Source organism: Sander lucioperca, chromosome 23 (assembly GCF_008315115.2).
Source record: "Sander lucioperca isolate FBNREF2018 chromosome 23, SLUC_FBN_1.2, whole genome shotgun sequence".
NCBI classification, from domain to species: Eukaryota; Metazoa; Chordata; class Actinopteri; order Perciformes; family Percidae; genus Sander; species Sander lucioperca.
The window spans coordinates 2,098,019-2,104,018 of NC_050195.1; the positions used below are offsets into that span (position 1 = coordinate 2,098,019).

Genomic DNA, 6,000 nt, shown 5'->3' on the forward strand with positions numbered 1-6,000 from the left:
GTGTTTACCAGAAATGAGCTCATAAGTTTCTTGGAAATGAGTAATTAAGCATGAATAAGCATAAAAAATGACTCATCAACTAAAGAAATCTTAGTCGACTAAGACCAAAACGACCGATTAGTCGACTAATCGACTAAGAGGTGGCAGCCCTAATGGATATGTGCCTTAGTCAGATCCTTCGAGTCAAACAATCACAGAAGTCATATTACTGGATGTATTAAATAATGTTTTCCATATAATTATGTGGGGTTTTACAAACTAAGCTATGCAATAAACCTGAAATAAAGAAAACATAGTATGCAGTTTGCACAACAGATAAGTGGATGATCAGGCAGCTGGAAGCAAGTAGATCTTCCCTCAAGTCTATTCTCTGTGTATGAGTGTGTGTTTGTTTGCATGTGTGTATATGCAGTGCATGTCTACATGCATGTACATAGCCTACTACAATATATCAGTCTCTTTATGATGGGAAAGAATGTCTATACTTATTAGATTGCTAGCAATGATGAGTATGAGTCTGCCTATAATCCATTGAGCCACTGATTCCACTATCAAACCACAAATCTCCTGCTCACAGACACCAACCAATTATGGTAGGTATCAGTTCTGCAGGTGACCATACAACACACCACCATACTTCATAAAAACCATCCAGAGAGAGTTATCTCAGGAATGACTTTGTCCCAGAGGAGGTATTTGTTTGTTTATAATTCTCCATTCAGCCCCTCGCCATCAGTGCAGAATATCAGAATATACAGCTATCAACAGGACTGTTTAAACAAGCCAGCCAGCTAGCAGAATGTTTGTGTTTATAATGGCAACAATAAGGGGATGTGTGCACTCTCACCCCACACACAGGTTCAGTAACAGTTGGAAATTGCTTTGCATTCAGCAGCTGATTCCAGCACAGAAAGGGATATGCATCTGTTCAGAGAGGGAGAGTGTGTACAGGCAGTCCTCCCCAGTGTCTGGCCGAAGGCCTCCCTGGTGGATTATGTTACCCAACAATGGCAGTGGCCTTTCACAGTCAGAGCATGCTCCAATAGCTGTAAGGCATACAAACATGCTTCTTTTCCTTCCCCTCACTCTCCCACCAGAATTGACATTGTCCCCTGCCAAATGCGGGTCTACAGTATGTCTTTATATCAACAAATGAGTGCCCCAGTTTCTGGTGAAAGGCAAATGTGGGATAAATGGCATCACACATGCAAAGAGACCCAGTGTCACTGCATGTTTGTGATGACAAAAAAGGTGAGCCGCTGTGGCTACTAGCATATTTTCTAATTCACTAATGAAAGATGGACAAGACAGAAGGCTAGAAAGAACTGTGGAAAGATAATGATGTGATAAGACTGTAAGTGACATAATGTGTGTAGAGAAACACACACACACTATCAACACAAAGAGAAAGCCTGAGACATAGACTGTAGTGACTCCTTGAAGGGAAGCTGTAATGGTAAACAATGCTCTTCATCAGACATTCAATAGCTGTGACTTAAAAGATGCTGCACACACATAATTCCCTCAGCAGAATACTGTATATACAGCAAAGTGACATCATCAGTAAGTGTAATGTACTTTGTCTCATGCCTCAGCTGCAGCACAATATAAGGGTAATGGGTTTGACCTCCAAATGAATTATATTTGTCAATTAAGTGAATGGGGCAGCTAAATGAACATATTATGGCGATTGCTGACATTTAAAAACCAGATGAGTAATTAAGAATAAATCCTGGGGATCAGAAAATGATTTTTTTTTCTCTCTCAAACTCCTCAAAAAGCAGAGTCTCAGAGGAGCAGGATTAGTCAATTCATTCGAGCGCTGAGTCTATGTTCATTCAGTGTGAGTAACAATCTGTCCTGGTACAGTGAGGCCTGTTTTGTGGGCAGTGGCACACACGCTTCTCCTGTAGTCATCTTTTTGAAAAAATGAAATTGGCCACGCGGCGGAAATTGCGCAGGCTGAGATTACAGGACTAATGCAGGATTACTTTTAGGGTCCCCTCTAGCAAAACTAGCAAGTCTTATCAGTGTGAGAGAGAAGCCTCGGAAAGAGAAGATGTCCTGCTATCATAAGTGAAGCACTGAAAAGCAACAAGACATTGTGGGACCTGACGGGGTAGAACAGTGCATTATAATTAAAATTCAACAAAGAAAAGAACACAGCCTGGAATGCACATCAGTGAATACTGCTATAGCTGACTCATCATTGCTGTCATCCACAACCATCATTACAACACGACTGTGACTTCTGGCCTTCCCTAATAAAACCTGAGGGAGACACGTTATGAGTAACAGCTATGTCATCACTGTGCATTTTAAAATCTTCTTTGCCGTCATAATCCCTTATTTTTATTGTGAAGCCTTAGGGTGTTAGAAAGCAATATTTGTGCCAATACTAGTCTTAGCGTCCTTTTGGGCTGCTCAAATCTGATGGTCCTTTTATAAATTTCATTTTAATTTCAGGGTTCTGTGGCTTCAAAGACAAGCTCAAAACAGAACAGCAAACACACAAACAAGGCCATTTGGACTGTCTGTCTGTGATGACACATTTACATCCAGACAGCATTACTTGCATAATTAAGGGTGTGAAAAATATACAGAGATTTTAAAATATTCAACTCATCTCCCCTCGAAAGTATCCTTAATATTCCACAGGCAGCATGTGGAAAGCAACCGGCCGAGGCAGTGTTTACAGGTACTAAATTGGCATTGCTTAGTTCAACAACAGCGCAACACAGGCAGGAGTAGGATATGCCCTCTTATAATTCACACAGGAATAAAAAGACCTTTAAATTGGTGCATTCCTATATTCTCATCATCTGTGAGGTGGCTGAGATATGAAAATGATATTGGGGGAAGCCACTACAGCTGATAACAGCATCAAGAAAAAGAAGAAGCTAATAAGGCACAGGCACAAGGTTGCGAGTTCAGCACCGAGTCCATCATGATCTGACGGGCAAAGAGGAAAGACAGTTAATGATCACTCCAACACTCCATCTCAACAGTCGTGTGAAGCCAAAGCAGTCAGTCATACGAGTGAGATGCAGAGGGGTCTCTAATGGGGGGGGATGGGAAGGGGAGCGGATGCAGGGGCCTTGTGTTTAACAAGGAATGCGTGCACAGTTTAAGGAAGTGACACAGGCACTGAGGAAGATCAACAGATTGTGGGACTGTTCGCTGCTTCTATGAGATAAAAGATGAAGAAAAGAAAAAATGTCTGCCTTGCAATGCCTTTCAAATGGAATAGGCAACGAAAAAGAAGATAAAGAAAGGGGGGGGGGGGGTCATTAAATATGCCTCTTATCCTGTAGCACCTCAAATCTGAAGGAGCTATGTGGCCTGCAGCTTTCAGTCAATATTCTCATTTCTATATTATTTAAGTGCTTAATTCATAGTACAAACAGCTTCTTTACTTGATTGACCTCTAGCTACCTTTATCCCTTCCTATCATCCTTGAATCTCCCTCTACCTCTGCTGGAGTCAGAATAACAACTGCTTTTTTTTTTCAAATTGGCTCAGAGCCCCTCCACACACAACAATAATTACAGTTTATACTAATGGCATATAATTTTCATCTACACCAGGAGCCATTAACACAGCTTTATTCTGGACAAACTTGTGCATTTTCATCAGACAAGTGATCCATTCATATTGCAGCTGTAGTTAGTGGAGAGAGTAATTTACAGATGTACTGTTGTTCGTTTATGCTACTACTTGTGATTTCAATGACTAGAATCTTACATTCAGTCTGGAGCGCTGTCTGTGCAAACCACATGCAACACCAAGCCAATTTCCAAGGAGACAGAGGGAGCTAGAATGAAACCATAGTGCACAATGACATAGGAAAAAGGCATGGTACCCCAGAAACCCATCACTGTAGTGTCTACAGCCTGCAAGGCTTCAGTCTATAATGGAAGGAAGATGTAAGCACCTCAAAGCTTTGGGCACATAAAGGGATATGATGCACATGTTCCGCTGGCCATTACTGTATCCTCGTCCCACAAGTGATAGCAGTCTGTTCAGCGTTTTCTTTTGCTTACAAGCTTAATCTTGCAAAAGCAGCAACATTCTGCATCCTATCCTCATAAAGACGCAATTGCAGACGCGGTTTTTCCGGTCAAGGCGCACGGATTGGATGATTGGATATTTTACACTACGCTCATTATCACTTACGGAAAGTGGTAAGGACGGCTGTCAACGTGCCATAAGTGGGAAAATGCAGTTTAACAACTTTGTCAAAACGAATTGCCTAATTTTTTTCAGTGTCCAGGTTGATAAGAAAGTTGTGAACATGTAGGCAATTCAATTGACATAGTCAATCACGCACAATCTGACAACATCAAAAGAAGAAGCATGACGTTCAGGACTGCACGTTCAAGAAAAAGTGGCTGACTAAACATTTTTTGATGAAAGAGATGCGTTCATTATAAGTGATGACAAGTGTAAACAAATTCTCACTGCAGAATGAATGAAACGAGACAAACAATTTGCGCATTTGCCCCTTACCTTGACAACACAGACCGTCCGAGAACCGCCTCGAGAGTAATCCTCTGAATTTCGCTGAAATTGCTTCTTTGCCTCGAGAATGTAAGAAGTCGGGATTTATCATATAGGACGTCACTTGGATGGTAAGGTCCCATACACTGTAGTATTGTCCTGTATCGTTTCGTCTGTGGGCTGCAGAGGCATCACTGAACGTATGAAACAGCGCTTCATATGAATGGAGAGAGGGAAAGTACGACGTGGAGTCTCCAGTCTGGATTCTTCAGCGCTCCACTTGTCCACGTTCGAAACACAACACATTTTAGACAGTCTATAGCTAAAACTCAAAAGTAGGCTAATAATAAGTGGCTACTATTACAGTTACTGGTGTTGATGTTGTTGTTGTTGTTGTTGTTGTTGTTGCGGATAATTTATTAGAAAAGAAGGGGGAAATTGTATCCTGTATCCTAAAGTGAGGAGGACCCCCCAGGTGCATTTCATTTATCACTAATTAACTCATATATGATTGAGGCTAAAGGCTAATCTTAGGTTAGGTTTTTTCCTACATGTTTCATAATTCAGCCCCCAAATCAATAACAAAATATATCAGTCACATGAAAATATTACAGGTAGGATATATAGTCATAGCGCTATATTTAAAATATTTCAACTTACTAGCATTTTCCAGAGATTTCAACCACACCTCATCCTCATGGCAAAATACATCTGTTGAAGAAGAAAGACCTGGAAAAGGCTAGTAAATGAACCTTAAGTTATGATTTTTATATATATATATATATATATATATATATATATATATATATATATATATATATATATATATATATAGGTTCATATATATGAAAATATTATTATATGTTTTTCTAAATATTTACTTATTTTTCTGTAGTATTATTATTATTATTATTATTATTATTACACCATTTTTAAGCCAACATAGAACAGAATACCTCAAATGGCTCATACAATTTTGAACATCTACAATTACATGAAGTCAGACAAATTCATCTACTGAGGTGCAGCTTCAAATTCAAATTTTTTCTTTCCAACAGCCATTTTAAGTGTTGTGCAAGTTCACTTACTTGTAATGTTCATTTGTCTTCAGGTTAGGGCAAAGGTTCAAATGTAATTATCACATCTTGTAAGTAGGCTACAGAGTGTGAGATTCTTCAGTGCAATTTTATCATCCAAATCTCTCTCTCTCTCTCTCTCTCTCTCTCTCTCTCTCTCTCTCTCTCTCTCTCTCTCACACACACACACACAAAGAGACAGTTGTGCAGCACAGTGCACACAGGCACATCACACAGACTTTCCCATCACTCTCTGTCTCTCTTTAGAAGTGATACTGATGAATGACTGGAAGCTACTCTGCTGGGAGAGAGCAAGAAGCAGCAAACCAGCCTTTGCTATTTGCCTGCCAGGCAGCCTAGATCTAATAACAAAGTTGCATACTTCAATGGCATAACCCTGGCAACAGCAGAAGCAGCAAAGATT

General features: G+C 40.1%; 1 protein-coding gene across 6 annotated transcripts in view; it reads right to left on the reverse strand.

The window, feature by feature from the left end:
* Window positions 1–4,772, reverse strand: part of dlgap1b (discs, large (Drosophila) homolog-associated protein 1b) — a 93,077-nt gene extending 88,305 nt beyond the window's left edge. For 2 of the 6 annotated variants that reach the window (XM_031304893.2, XM_035998099.1), the window contains exon 1: window positions 4,510–4,749. The gene's annotated coding sequence lies outside the window, so the exon portion shown is untranslated. Of the gene's footprint in view, window positions 1–4,509 lie in introns of all 6 variants that reach the window. The other 4 variants (XM_035998101.1, XM_031304894.2, XM_031304895.2 and 1 more) reach the window with 3 other exon arrangements.
* Window positions 4,773–6,000: the final 1,228 nt, after the last annotated feature.